Source organism: Kogia breviceps, chromosome 2, assembly GCF_026419965.1.
Source record: "Kogia breviceps isolate mKogBre1 chromosome 2, mKogBre1 haplotype 1, whole genome shotgun sequence".
Lineage (NCBI taxonomy): Eukaryota > Metazoa > Chordata > Mammalia > Artiodactyla > Physeteridae > Kogia > Kogia breviceps.
The window spans coordinates 186,453,990-186,468,853 of NC_081311.1; the positions used below are offsets into that span (position 1 = coordinate 186,453,990).

At 41.3% G+C, this 14,864-nt stretch overlaps 1 protein-coding gene across 2 annotated transcripts in view; it reads left to right on the plus strand.

Moving 5' to 3' along the window:
• SGPP2 (sphingosine-1-phosphate phosphatase 2) overlaps positions 1-14,864 on the plus strand; it is a 126,583-nt gene that overhangs the window by 11,946 nt on the left and 99,773 nt on the right. The gene's annotated exons all lie outside the window — the stretch shown is intronic.

Sequence of the window (14,864 nt, forward strand, 5' to 3'; positions counted from 1 at the left end):
CTGTCAATGTTTCCTGGCCACACATTTAGAAGCCTCCTATCTGTGTTAGAAAACTATGGAAATGCTAAAATTGGGGCATCCACTGGTCTTTATAATTCTGCTTGCCTGGTGAGATACTTTCTGCATATTAAGAAAACGAGATACTGAAAAATCCGGTCAAGACTGATTCACATTTTTTCCCTCTCAGTCTTGCTTCAAACCGTGTGGGCTTATTAGCAAACTGTTTTGAAAACAAAGACAAAATCCTTAGGCATGGGCCAGGGTGGATTGGAGGGAGAGGAGTGAACCACCTGAGATCTTGAGGGCGTGGTTAGGAATCTTGGGAAGGGGAGTAATGGTTTCCTCAAACTATTTTGAAATATTACCTCTAGTCCTCCAAATGCTTATGGCAGTTTTATACCTTTGTTTAATAAAACAAAATGAAACGATCCAAAACAAAACACTGGGTTCATACTTGGCTTTTGTTAATGCCATGTATTTGTAATCATGCCTCCAGGAGAAATAAATGTCCTCTGTCATCTCCCAGTGCGTTTTGATTTTTCTAAGTGGCAAAAACTTTGTTCTCATAGAATTTTATGGGAAACAGCTCATCAAAGCAGGAACTCCTCTGGGTAGGAGGAAGAGTTGATGATGTTGAAAAGAGGGCTCCTGGGGGTAAAATGTTGGCAGCTGAGAGGCCAGGGCTTAATTGGTGGGGAAAGGGCATAGGTGAACTTTTTTTTTTTTTTGCAGTTAAAAAAAAAAAATCATCCCCTCTTGACAGGTGGCTTAAAAGGTAGCCATGAAATAGAACATCAAAGATTTTGTTAAAAGCGTGACAAGTTAAAGGAGGCTCTGTTAGAAATTGGTTGGTTTTCTTCTCCTTTCTGAATTTTGATTGTTTGATTTTTGTTTTTCAACTAGGAAAGTGTCCAATACTTTGGAATTAATTTTTATGCTTTTCTACTATTAAAGGAATGCATGTTTATGTTAGAAATAGTGGAAGACACCGAAAAGTATAAAGAAGAAAACAAAATCCTGTCATAATTTTGCAACCCAGAGAAAAATATTAAAGTTTTAGAGTATTGTTTCCTTTTATCTCTATGAAAACATAGAATATTAAGTTTTCAACATCCTATGCACGTATAATACTGGGATCAACTTTTGTCACTCATATCATGAGCATTTCCCCACATAACCGAACATTCTTTAATTATATGATTTAATAGTTGTATTATAGTTTATCATATGATTGTAACTTAATTTTTTTAAAGCATTTCCTAAAGTATGTATTTAGTTGTTTCATTGTTTATCTTTGTACTTCAACTGGAGTTTAAATATTTAATTGCTTCCTGAGAACTGGAAGAGAAGCATATATCAGAGCTCTTCACACTAACTACCAAATTGCTTTTTGGAAAATGTATCTCAATTATTGTTCTGAACAGCAATCCAAGACCGCTAGCCCATTGTCAGCATTTTTTATCTTCTTGTCCATTTTCTTTTTCTTTATTATAACTTCAGTATAATAAGTGCAGAGATATTAAATGTACAACCTGATAAATTTGACTGTATGTCTAGATCCCAGTAACTATTGCCCAGATAAAGATATAGTGCAGTTCCAGAAACTCAAAAAGCTCCCTCAGGCCCCTGCAGGTCCATACCACTCTAACCCCCAGTAACTGCTGTTTTCCCTCCATCACCATAGCATAGTTTCACCTCTTCTTGAACTTCACATAAATGAATCATATAGGATGTACATTTTTCATGCCCTGCAGCATCCATTGCACAAACATATAATTTATTTATCAATTCTACTGTTTATGGACACTTAGGTTTTTATGAATAAAGGACAGCATCAAGTATTTTCTTTAAAACATTTTTATTTTTAACTTTCATTTTGAAATAAAACTTTTAAAAGTTTGCAAAAGTAGTACAAAAAATTCCTATGTACTCTTGACCAATTTTCTCCTAATGTTAACATCATATATAACCATGGTATAATTATCAAAATGTAGACACAGTATGTAATCTATGGGCCTTATTCAGTTTTTATGAATTGATCTACTAATCTTTTGCCATTCTAGGATCTAATGTCGAACCATAAATTGCATTTAGTTGGTATTATCTCTTTAGTCCAACCTGGAAGTTCTTCAGTCTTTCTTGACCTTGACTCTTGAAGGGTCCAGGCCAGTTATTTTGTATAATATTCCTCAGTCTGGGTTTGTTTGATGTTTTCTCATGATATTCAGGTTCTGTATTTTTAGCTGGAATACCACAAGAAAAATATCGTATCTTTCTTAGTGCATCATACCAGGAGACACACATTGTTCATTTGCTCCATCCCCAGTAATTTTAACTTTATATACCTTTAAAGGTGTTTAAGTGGTGTCTTCCAGGTAAATGTTTTCCTCTTTGTAATTAATATGTATCTTATAGGCTGGTATTCTGAGGCATTATAAATATCTTGTTTATCTGTATATTTTCATCCTCTAATTTTGTCATCCATTAAAAAAAAATCTTCCAAATTAATAGCAAAATGAAAACATCTTATTTTAATTTTGTATTTCTTTTATCTCTAATGAGGATGAGTGTTTTTCTTTCGTTTAGCAGATACTTGTATTATTCTTTTCGCGAATGGTCTGGTCATATACTGTATCGACTTTTCCACTGTGACTTTAATGGGGGATGTTTTTCTTACTGACTTTTGATGGTCTTCTCAGTTTATCCATTGTGCACCAAAATCTTCCATTGTACATCAGTTAACATAAGCTCACAACTAATGGATTTCTAGTTTTTCCTTGTAAAGAGAAAATATTTGGAGCCTGAGGGAGAGAAGGATGATGAGGGAGAGTGATAGCTCCCTTCAAAGCATCTGTGGGTTTAGATACGTCATGCCTGGTCCCCTGTCCTGCCTGCTCCTTCCAGGTCAGGCCCATCATTTGCAGGCTGTGAAATGTTTGTGATACTTCAGTAGCCTCAGGCAGGGGCTGGAGATTCTGTAAGAGTTCAGGAAAGCATATATTCCCTAGCACCTCTGAGCCAAGAAGGCAATATATGCTTAGAGGATGTTACCCTCACTTTATGACATTATGACTGTGAAATAGAAAAATGAATTAGTTCTCTTGTGCATTTGCAGAGGGTGGCACACAATTCTGGAGTCCTCCCCGGGTCCTGCCTGCCGTGGGTATCCCACTTCTGCATGGTCATTACAATACGCACGTCCTCACATAGAAGGAATGAAATGGGGCTTCCCTGGTGGCGCAGTGGTTGAGAGTCCGCCTGCCGAGGCAGGGGACGCGGGTTCGTGCCCCGGTCTGGGAGGAAACCACGTGCCGCGGAGCGGCTGGGCCCGTGAGCTATGGCCGCTGAGCCTGTGCGTCTGGAGCCTGTGCTCCGCAGCGGGAGAGGCCCCAACAGTGAGAGGCCCACGTACTGGCATAAGCGTTACTTTTGGAGAGGTTCCAACGTCCATTGATCCTTTAATTTTGCCTCCATCTCAGCCCATCTGAAGCCACAGTCATATTTTATTGTCCAAAAATTTTGACCCTGAAGGCCTTATGTGAAATTTCCCAACATGTTGAGTTATAAATGGTCTAACCCTGGTATTTTCATGCTTACTACCTCAGTGCCATTGCAGGGATAGAAATGGGACTTCCCAGTATAGACAGGTATACCTGCATAGATTATGGAGCCCATGTATCATAATGAAGCCCATAAAAACGATATCCTCTCTTAGGTTTAGAGAATGATTTATTTGGTGATCAATACTTCCCCTCCTCTCCCCATGACTCACCAGATAAATAATCTATGATGGTAAAATGTTACTTTTGAAAAGAGAAACTTACTTGATCTTTAAAAGTTAGTACTAAATGTACATTTACCATGCAACCCACAATTGCAATCCTGGGCATTTATCACAGAGATTCGAGATCTTCACACAAAAACTCGTATGTGATTGTTCACAGCAGCTTTATTTGTAATAAGCCCCAAAACTGGAAACAATCAAAATGGCCCTCAGTAGATGAATGTCTCTGCAAACTGTGGTATATCCATACCATGGAACACTATTCAGCAATAAAAAGGAAGGAACGATTGATACACCCAACAGCTTGGATGGATCCCAAGGGCATTAAGCTGAATGAAAAAGCCAATCTGAAAAGATCACATATAATTCCATTTATCTAACATTCCTGAAATGACACAGTTATAAAGATGGAAAACAGATTAGTGGTTGCCAGGGATTAAAAATGGGGGCATGACTATAAAAGGGTGTAACAAGGGATATCTTTGGGGCGATGGAATAGTTTTGTTATTTAATGACAGTAGTCGCTAGTGAGTCTACACATGTGGTAAGTTGTCCTAACGCTATACACACACACACACTGTACCAGTGTCAGATTCCTGGTTTTGATAAGTAATTATGTGAGGTATAATTATGTGAGATGTAACCATTGGGAGGAAGTGGGTGAAGGCTATACAGTATCTCTCTTACTACCTTTGCTGATCCTTGTGAATCTACGTTTAAAAATCAATACTGCCTTATAAAAATTGGTCCTCACAGCTTTTACTGCAGGCACTCTGTGCACTGCAGGAAACCCAGCCTGCAGAGTGCAGCACTGGGGGGTGGTTTCCTCTGAGGCCCCTCTGGAGCCGGCCATGCTGCCGTGTGGATTTCCAGAGCTGCCGGAAACCTCCAGAGCTGACTGTAAACCTCCTGCTCACTGGCCTCAGCTACCTGCCCGGGGAAAGCGCAGAGAAATGTTTGAAGGTCAAAAAAGCACATTTGCCCTTAACTTTCATTCGACTCACTTGTTCTATAACTGCAGGACTTTTGCATTAAAAAATATTTTGGGGCTTCCCTGGTGGCGCAGTGGTTGAGAGTCCGCCTGCCGATGCGGGGGACACGGGTTCGTGCCCCGGTCCGGGAAGATCCCACGTGCCGCCGAGCGGCTGGGCCCGTGAGCCATGGCCGCTGAGCCTGCGCGTCCGGAGCCTGTGCTCCGCAACGGGAGAGGCCACAACAGTGAGAGGCCCGCGTACCACCAAAAAAAAAGAAAAATTGTTGTTTTCTGTTTCATTGTCACTTCAAATTGGTGTTGCAAGTAGGTCAAATTCGCACATCAAGTCTTCACTCTCCCCTCAGTTGTCATTTTTTCTGTCTACAAACATGCTTAAAATCTTCAACCCCCTCCTTACCCATCGCAGAACATCTGCATTCAGCCCTAGCATCCCTAGAGTCTGACATTCTTATCTTTCTTGAACCAAGAGACATCTTAAAATAAGGGTCACCTGAGATCAACACTCCATTTCTACTATATCACCTATTTTTTTTTACCTGGCGGCATGCTAAATGAGGACATTATTTAGTATAAAATATGATTTTTTTTTTCTCTTTTTTTTGTGGTACGCGGGCCTCTCACTGTTGTGGCCTCTCCCGTTGTGGAGCACAGGCTCCGGACGCGCAGGCTCAGCGGCCATGGCTCACGGACCCAGCCGCTCCACGGCATGTGGGATCTTCCCGGGCGGGAGCACGAACCCGTGTCCCTTGCATCGGCAGGCGGATTCTCAACCACTGTGCCACCAGGGAAGCCCAAAAATATGATTTTTGAGGTTTACTTTGCCTGTGTGTAATTTCATTGAGGATAGCTGACCAATTTCAAATTAAAAATTATAAAAGAGAGCATTCTCTCTGATATACATAAAAAGCAAAGGAGATTTCTCTTTATTTCAATTGTACTCCAAATGGCAGAGGCCAAGGCAATGGCAAGGGAAGCTGAATAGACGCTCACAAACTCATATTTTAATGGCTACTTTTTCTGGTCTCAAGGTCAACAATATCTACTCCCCACATGGTAGACCTCTCGGCCCCTGTTTGTTAGATTTATGTTTTTCTCCCACATGTAGCTTTCATCACCAGGAAGTGTTTATCAAATATTTAATTGTAAAAGATTTTTTCAACTACGTTCTACAATGGGAAAACTTAATCACAATATCCAAAGCATATCCCCAAAGTTATTAAAATTCCATATATTTCTAGACATGGAAACACATGTATGATATATTGTTCAAACAAAAAAAATCAAATATAAAAAATATTTATAATATGACCAAATTTTTTAAGCTGTATAAGCAGGTATTTGAACAATTTTTTTTTTTAAAGGATCTGGAGGGGTGAACCAAATCTTACCAGTGGTTCTCTCTGGATACTTGAAAATTTTATCTGATTCATTCTTTTCTGTATTTTCTGCATGGTTTTGTTTTGTTTACAATAGAAGGTAGTAGTTTTATATTTAGAGAAAATTAAAGGATTGTCATTTTATAGAAAAAATTCTCCTATGAGGATATTTTATACTTTTGAGGAATATTAGCTACTAAGATTACTAACATTGTTCCATATAAGAAGTTTTAAAAAATTACCATTGACATCTTTGTAACAAAATCTCAAATATCAGCTGTTTTGGTCATAATTCTTAACTTAGGGAATATTTATTAAATCCTGTGAAGTACCCTGAAGCCTTCTTAAATGTAACAATATAGCTCCCTCCATGTCTGTATAAGGACCCCCTGTGAAATTACAGGACACCTTTTCCTGCTCTTTCCAAAACCACGTGAAATGCCAAGGGCTTAAAATATATAATGTTCTTCTGCATTATTGGGAATTTCTTAATGCAGTGAAAGATTTTGGCCTCAAAAAGATTTCTTCTTTTCCTGGCCAAAAATGTATTATTAGAGAGCTCAGGAAAGTCTTAAGAAGAGTAGATGCTGTGTGTTACCACCCCACCCTTCATTCAGTTTTTGGCAAGTTTTTTCTGGTGTTTCTTTACAAGCTATTTTGAAAGATCTCTTTTTATTGTTGTAGATCCAAACAATTGTAAGTGGTTTCGCAGGCTCGTTGGCTACCTGATAGCAATATCTTGGGCATGTTTTGTGTTGGATCTTGGTTCCTCTTAACCTGATGACAGTGATTCAAAGTAAAGTGATCCTGAAGTAGGATTTGATTGAGTGCATCGCAGCTGCCACTGCCAAATGTTCGATGTCGTTCTTAAGTGAATAATGTAAGAATTTATCCATTTTTATTTTAAAATAAAACATAATTACTAATTTCAAAAATTAAATGAGCGATAGTTTTTTTAAAGTAATATTTTTCACTTTCCTAAAACATATAAAATAATTTGTAGATGATATTAATTTTAACATAATTTTATTTGGAGTTGTATTAAATCTATGGGTTAATTTTGGGATAAGTGACATCTTTTTGACATAAAGTCATCTTATCCCTAAACTGTTATATCTTTCCATTTACTTAACTGTTTTTGTATTTTTCAGTAGAGTTTTATAACTTTCTCCATAAAATCTTGCACCCCTTTTGCTAGATTTATTCCTAGCTACCTTATATTTTTGTTAGTATTAAGGCAGTGTTTTGAAATTGGTTTTCTGCTGATGTGTTGGAGTGCAATTGAATCTGGTATATTGATTTGGCAACCTTGCCAAACTTTTATTAATTCCAACAAAATGTCTCTCATTTCTTTGTGCTTGCTATGAAAACAATCAAAAATTGATTTTATTTCTTCCTTTTTGATTCCTATACCTTTCCTTTGTTTATTTTTTTTTCTGCCTTACTGCACGGACAAGGACCTCCAGTATTACAGTATTATGTTAAGCAGAAGTAGTGATAGCACATATTCTTGTCTTGTTCTTGATTTTAAGGGAATGATTTCACCATGGAGTATTGTACTTGATGGAGTTTTCGCCTTCCCTCAGAGCTTGTTTGCCAGGAAGTGTTCTCATGAATTTTGGCTAAATTGTGTTGAATTCTTTTTCTGTATCTATAATCAGAGGATCATACATGGGTTTTTTTTTTTTTTTAATCTCCTTTAATCTTATAAAAGGGTGAGTTAAAAGAGATTTTCTTTGTTGACCCAACCTTCCATTTATGGAATATATACTCAGTCTTTGGCATGATGTAATCAATAGCAGTATTCACTACTTATAGCAGATATTTTAAAAATAATATCTAACAGACTTTTTGTACCAGTGTGTTTTTATTTTTATTTTTTTTTATTTTTAATTTTTTTTGAAAATTTATTTATTTATTTTTGGCTGCATTGGGTCTTCATTGTTGCGCTCAGGCTTTCTCTAGTTGCGGCAAGTGGGGGCTACTCTTCGTTGCGGTGCGCGGGCTTCTCATTGCAGTGGCTTCTCTTGTTGTGGAGCACGGGCTCTAGGCATGCAGGCTTCAGTAGTTGTGGCACATGGGCTCAGTTGTGGCTTGCGGGCTCTAGAGCACAGGCTCAGTAGTTGTGGTGCACAGGCTTAGTTGCTCCACAGCATGTAGGATCTTCCCGGACCAGGGCTTGAACCTGTGTCCCCTGCATTGGCAGGCAGATTCTCAACCACTGCGCCACCAGAGAAGTCCCTGTACCAGTGTATTTTTAAAGTATCTTCCTCTAGCCCCTTCTCCCACCCTTTCTGGCTTTGTTGGGTGATGTTTTTCATAAGCACAGAAAAAACACTGGACAACTTAATAGTGTTGTTCATCTTCATGTGTCTATGAATATTAGATACATATCATAAAATTTGCTTAGTTATGTAACTATTCTTGAGCATATGAAATATCCAGTTCCTAAGGTGTTAACTAAATGCTCTTCTCTTGGCTAAAAATCCAAACTGTTTAAAAAAAAAATAGTTCCTTTTTGCAGTGTGTTTCTGGACGCATATTTATGAATCCACTACAGTATAACGGAGTCACATTGGAAAGATTTGACTCAGGGGGCCTCTAACTTCCTCCTTCCTCAGAACAGGGACTGCTTTATAGCTCAATATTCTGAAGGTTCTGACCAAAAGCAGAACAAGAATCTGCAGATCAGTGAGCGTGGGGCCTGAGTGCAGAAACCAGAAATCAGAGTGACCAAGTACTGAATCACAGGATTGTACCAAGCAACGCCGCGGAAGGAGTCGGCATATGTGCATGTAGTGACCTGTATAAGACACCCACACTTAAAAGGAAAATGACATTTTTACTAGTTTCTCCCCTAAAAATGGTCACGTATTCAAATGGAAAATATATCACCAGACAAGACGGCAGCTGTCTTATGCAGTAGTGCACCATGAAATGAAAGATCTAGCTTTATCCGGTAAATCATTTTTTTTAAATGTGACCTTCTTTTATTACTGAGGAAAGGGATTTAGGAGGGGCCAGCATGGACTTCCTGGTAGTTTCTTGGGTGATCTGTGTTACGCTAGGAGCAGGTATCGCCATAGTTGTTTCTCCCGTTTTTATCTTTTCCGCCATGGGTTTTGGTTTTGTTCACTGGCGTCGTGGGCTACAAGGATGTTTGGTCGTGGTGAGCCCTTCGTGGCTGCCCACGCGCCAGCAGAAAGCAGTGTGTTCCACGTCTGTGCTGTGCTTTGCGGGCAGGCAGTGGAAGGAATGGGCTAAGATGGCGCTTGGCTTCTTAACGCGTCCAAACCCTGTGACCTTCGACAGATCACATAAGCCGTACCACCTTGGTTCCCTTATCTGTGAAACACTGAGGAGTGGGGAGAATAATCCCAGGTACCTCCTAGAGTCCTGGGATGTAAATAAGATCATCAGTGCTCGGACACAGTGTGTCTGGCATCAAGTAAGCCCTCAAATGCGAACCATTTTCACCATGGTTTCTGCCGTCCCACCGACACCAACGTAGCTGCTCCAGCTCCTGATACTGCTAATGTCCCTACTGCTATTTTTATCCAAAGGGCCTTTTCTGGAATGAATCTCACCTCTGATGCCAGGGCATGGGTGGTGGGGTGGGGGAGGAGGAGCGTTGATACAAGCAGTGCAAATCCTTCTATGCCGCTTCGGAATGGCTTCTCCCCTACAACGTGGGTCAGTCGTATGCTTTCAGTTGTTGCATTGAAATGTACTGAATTTTGCATTCCTTCCTTCTGACAGTTTGTGGCACCTAATCATCGGCCATAAAAATGCTTTCCCAGGCCCCGCTTGCCCTCATCTGAACTTGCTGAGTTATGGAAAGTGTATTTTAGAGTGTTTCTTGCTCTGAGATAACACTGTTAATGTTCAGCCAATACATACGAAGCACCTAATGATGTGCCAGACCCGGGGTCAACCCTCTGAAGTCTCAACGAGGAAGTGCCTGCAGCTCCTGCTCTGGAAGAGCTCTCAGGCTGTCAGGGGAAACAGGAAGCAGATGAACGTAGCCCAGAGGGGACAGGACAGGTTCTCAAAGATCATCAGGGTTCAATTGAACCAGGTCTTCCTTTCTGAGATTCCCTCGTCCCCCATAGGAAAACTCTACGAGAACACTGCAATAGAAGATGCTTCTAAGATTTCTGATGGAACCATTTAAGAGGATTTGAAATGTACCAAATATAGAAGTAGGACAGCTGACATTTTCAGGTTTTAGAAAACAATAAATGTGGACATCATATGGGAAAAAATCCTTGGAGACTATTTTATGACAGCATGTGACATGTAGGTTTCATGCTTAAGACTAGAATTTTCTAAATTAAGAGAAGTTAAAAATGGGGAAAGAAGTGCGCATGAGTAATGAGATAAAGCTTCGAACATGTGGGTTTCATCCCTGGCCAAACCCCAGCGCAGGAGAGTGTTAACCATTCAGTGACCAGAAAAAGGGGGGCCCCTCACGATCTTCTTTTCCACTGACTATGTGCGGAGTTTTGCGAATAAGGCCACCCACCCTTATAGGGCCTCAGTGAGTCATGGTCACCCCATGTGTGGTGAAGATGGTAATTAATCTTCACTGTTGGCACCTGGCCTTGCCTGGGGTGGTGGCTCTCCTTTAACCACAAAGCAGCGGTCACAAAACCCGCAGACCAAGTGTTGGGCTACACACAAGCTTTGTTCACACATGGTTTTACTAGCAACATCTTTCTAGATTTTCTGGCGTCTGTTTTTTTTTTTTGGTTTTTTTTTGCGGTACGCGGGCCTCTCACTGCTGTGGCCTCTCCCGTTGTGGAGCACAGGCTCCGGACGCGCAGGCTCAGCGGCCACGGCTCACGGGCCCAGCCGCTCCGCGGCATGTGCGATCTTCCCGGACCGGGGCACGAACCCGTGTCCCCCGCATCGGCAGGTGGACTCTCAACCACCGCGCTACCAGGGAATCCCCTGCTTCTGTTTTTTAAGAAACTGGGAGATGGAGTAGCACCTGCTTGCCTTCCTGCACAGCCATGAGAGGTTGGCCCCCGGTTGCAGTTGCCTCCCTGAAATAGAACAGACTCCCACCCCATTTTATCCCACACCTGCAATTGCTTTGCTGATTTACATCACTTGCTTAATCCATGTAGACATTCGAATTTGCTGCTCCTGGTCTAGAAAATTCCAGAGTAAAGGAGAATGGCCAGGGTAGAAGCTCTCAGGACACTCTCAGAAATGGTAGGAGCAGCTTCTCTTTAGTGCTGCCCTGGGGACCGGGATGTCCTGCCTGATACTATTTGATGTAGGCAGGGGTCCCCAGGGGAGAGACGCAGAATCACTCTGGCGTGATTAGGCCATCCAAAGCCACTGTTGTTGGTGGGAGTGTGCGTGGAAAAGGCTAGGCTGATGACTGCTGATTAGAAGAAGCCTTGAACGTTGCCCTTTCTGAATCCTCCCAGGCTTAGTTGGACCTACCACCTGCCCCCTCCACACACTAGCCCAGGAGCTTCATCCTTGGACTAGGCTTGAGAGAAAGGATATGGTGGGTTTCGAAGAATGAAGTGGATTTGCATTGATGGAGGAGATGGAGAGAACATTCCAGAAGGAAGGAACCACTAAGTGAAGGACTGGTGGTGGGAATGAATGTGCCCTGTGGGAGGACCACTTAGGAAACCATATGGACAAAAGCAGAGGAAAAAAGTGAAAATAAAGTTGGTTAGTTGGCTGCTCAATCAGTTCTTGAATGCTAGGCTGAAAACATGGGGGGCTTCCTTCTAGAGAGCTAGTCATTGTTCCTTTTAAACAGGGGAATGACCTGAAGAACGACGAGAAAGGTTAATTTGGGGGCTGGGTACAGAGTAGGTTGCAATGGTGAGAGATAAGAGAGAAGTCGGGGAACCGTTGCAAATGGTGGCTGAAGTCTTTCCCCCTGGATTCTGGTCATGACAGGAGAATAAAGAGAAAGTGGTGAGTCAGAAACACCAAAAGCCAACTGACAAAACTTTTTTTTTCTTATTACATGAGCACTATATGTTTACTATAGAAGCTATATAAATAATCAAAAGTTTAAAGTGAAACAGTTAACCTCAGTACCCAGACTACCCAGAGATATTCCCTCTTACTATTTTGGGGTATAGATTTCTGGACACCTTTTCTATGCATATGTTTTATATATATATATATATATATCTTTTACAAAAATACTGGTTTCCAATCTGATTTTCTAGCTTAACATACCTTGATCTTTGTTCCACATCAACAAACGTTTGTTTTCCATATTTTAATGACTACCTAATATTCTATTTTCTATTCATTATTTGCCATGATTTATTTTTGCCAGTCAGGTGAGGTCATTCCCATTTTTTTCTGCTAATGTAAACACTGTAATGAATATCTGTGCATATCCTTGTTGAAGGTTCTGAGACATTTTGAAAGGATTGTCAAGACTTGAAGATGGATGCCTTCTTTGCTCATTGTATCCATAACTCAGCATTTTGACTCTAAAGAATTTGGGGCATGATGATTATGTTACTGACATAAATGAGAAAATATGGGAAAAGGAAGAACTATAATTTTGAAGGAAGGCACTATAGATCAGTTTAAAATTTTTTGCTATAGGTAACTAAACCCTGTTAATAGTTGCTTGCAATCTTTTTTTCTCATGTAACAAGAGGTCTAGAGTTGGTGAATGCTGACATTTTGTTCAGCTGCTTCACAATATCATAAAGGACTCATGCTGCTTCTGTCTTTCTGCTCCTCCATCCTTAGCTTGTTGGCTTATTGTCTCATGATGCTAAGATGGCTGCTGTTACTCCTGGCATCATGGCCATGTTCAAGTTAAGAAAGAAGGTGGCAGTAATGACAGCTACCTCTATCCTTTTTACAAAGAAGACAAGTTTATCTAGCAGCTCCTCCTCACCTCCTTACTTCTCACTGGCTAGACTGTGTCACATGCCCACCCGTAACTGCAAATGAGGCTGGTAAAGGAAAAAGTAGAATTGTCCAGATTGAGTTGCCCCATTGCCCAAAGTCCAATCTGAGTTAGGGTTTTGCTAACAAGCCAAAAATTGCTTACTAGATACCACCCATCTTGTGGGTGGTAAGCAATTCATGATGTCTTAGATACTATGCTTTGAAAAACTGAGTTCCTGGGGCATTCAGGAGGTATTTCTCTGGGCAGCAAGGAACCCTGGTATCCAGGCCAAGGCTGCATAATAGAAGAGAAGATCAGAATGATCTTTGCATAACCATAGAGGGAACCAAGGATGGTAAATCAGACACTTAAGACAACGTTTAACAACACATTATTGAGTTTGAAGGAGAAAGCTATGAGACGGGGGAAGAACTAATATTTATTAATTTTATGTAGTTGTTTTCATTTAATCTTTCTAAGCGTAACTTAGTCATTCTCCAGATATTAACCAGTGTTGACCATGTGCTGAGCTAGGCACTGGTGTACGTACAATGGTGAGTAAAGCAAACAAGCCCCTTCACTATTGAGCTTATAGCCTATTGAAGGAGGCAAAATAATACCCAGAGAAACAGAAAATGTCGGAGAAAAATATGTGCATTGAGGAAACATACAGATGGACAAGTGGATGGAGAGGGATGGGGAGAGACGAGTCTCCAGCATCACCAAGAAGCTGCTTCATCATCACCACTTTCCTGCCAGGGACACTGAGGCAGGCAGGCTGGGATCCAAAGCCACAGGTGGTGTTCGTCAGAACCTGGCCTCTGATCCAGGTCGAGCCCTGGAGCACGTAATTGGGAAGTCATCCAGCTGGGAACTGGGGGACCACTTTGTGTCTGCATCTAAGTGGAGACCAAGCATCTCATGTAGGACTCCGCATATGAGAAGAATTCAGCCTGGATGGCATCAAGCTCCTTTAAATTTGCCTGTGCACTGTATCAGGGACCAGCCACCTGACTTCCTGGTCTCCACTCGGCACTGGTCATGGAAACGCAGGGACTATATTCCATGCCATGAGCTGCCTGGACTCACCAGCACCAGGTTTATGGGTAGGATGGAGAGGTGGTCGAGGAGGGCTCGCAGGCTCTGGACTCCAGCGGCTTGGGTTTGAAGGCTTATTCTCTCACTCATTGGCTATAAACTTGGGCAAGTTAGCCTCTGTGCGGCCGAGTGTCCTCACCTGCGAAGCAGGACTAATCCTGATGTCTGCCTTAGTGCCTAGTTGTGAAGAGCATCTGAGAAAAAGCAGGTAAGGGGAGGATGAGAAGTACTTAATAAATGCTCACTCTGTGTAGTGCTTCTTTTGGTGGGTTTTAGAGAATCTTTGCATCCTTTGATGTGTTCACATTGCAGAGCTGGCCTCAGAAAAACATAATTTTTTTTTCCATGCAGAAACCTCACATTCACACATTTATAAACTGTGAGCAACCTAGTGGCATGATGAGGGATCGTGTTCCCCTGATGGCACATTTCTGAAGCATAGCCTGCTCAAAATTTTATCTTCCGATTCGACACGCTTTTGCAGACGGCACAATATGGAACTGGTCAGACTCCTAATTATGACAGTGGTCCAGAGCCAGAATCCAATCATCTAGTTGACAAAGAACTTGGTACAGAGAACGGTGACCAGCTGTTCCGCATCTCCAGTGAGCAGAGAGTAAGAGGAAATGGGTTTAAGCGGCGTGAAGGATTTGGGTTATTTATGGCAGAATTTCCTGACAGTGAAGGTTGCTGAACATTAGGGCTGGATTAGAGAGA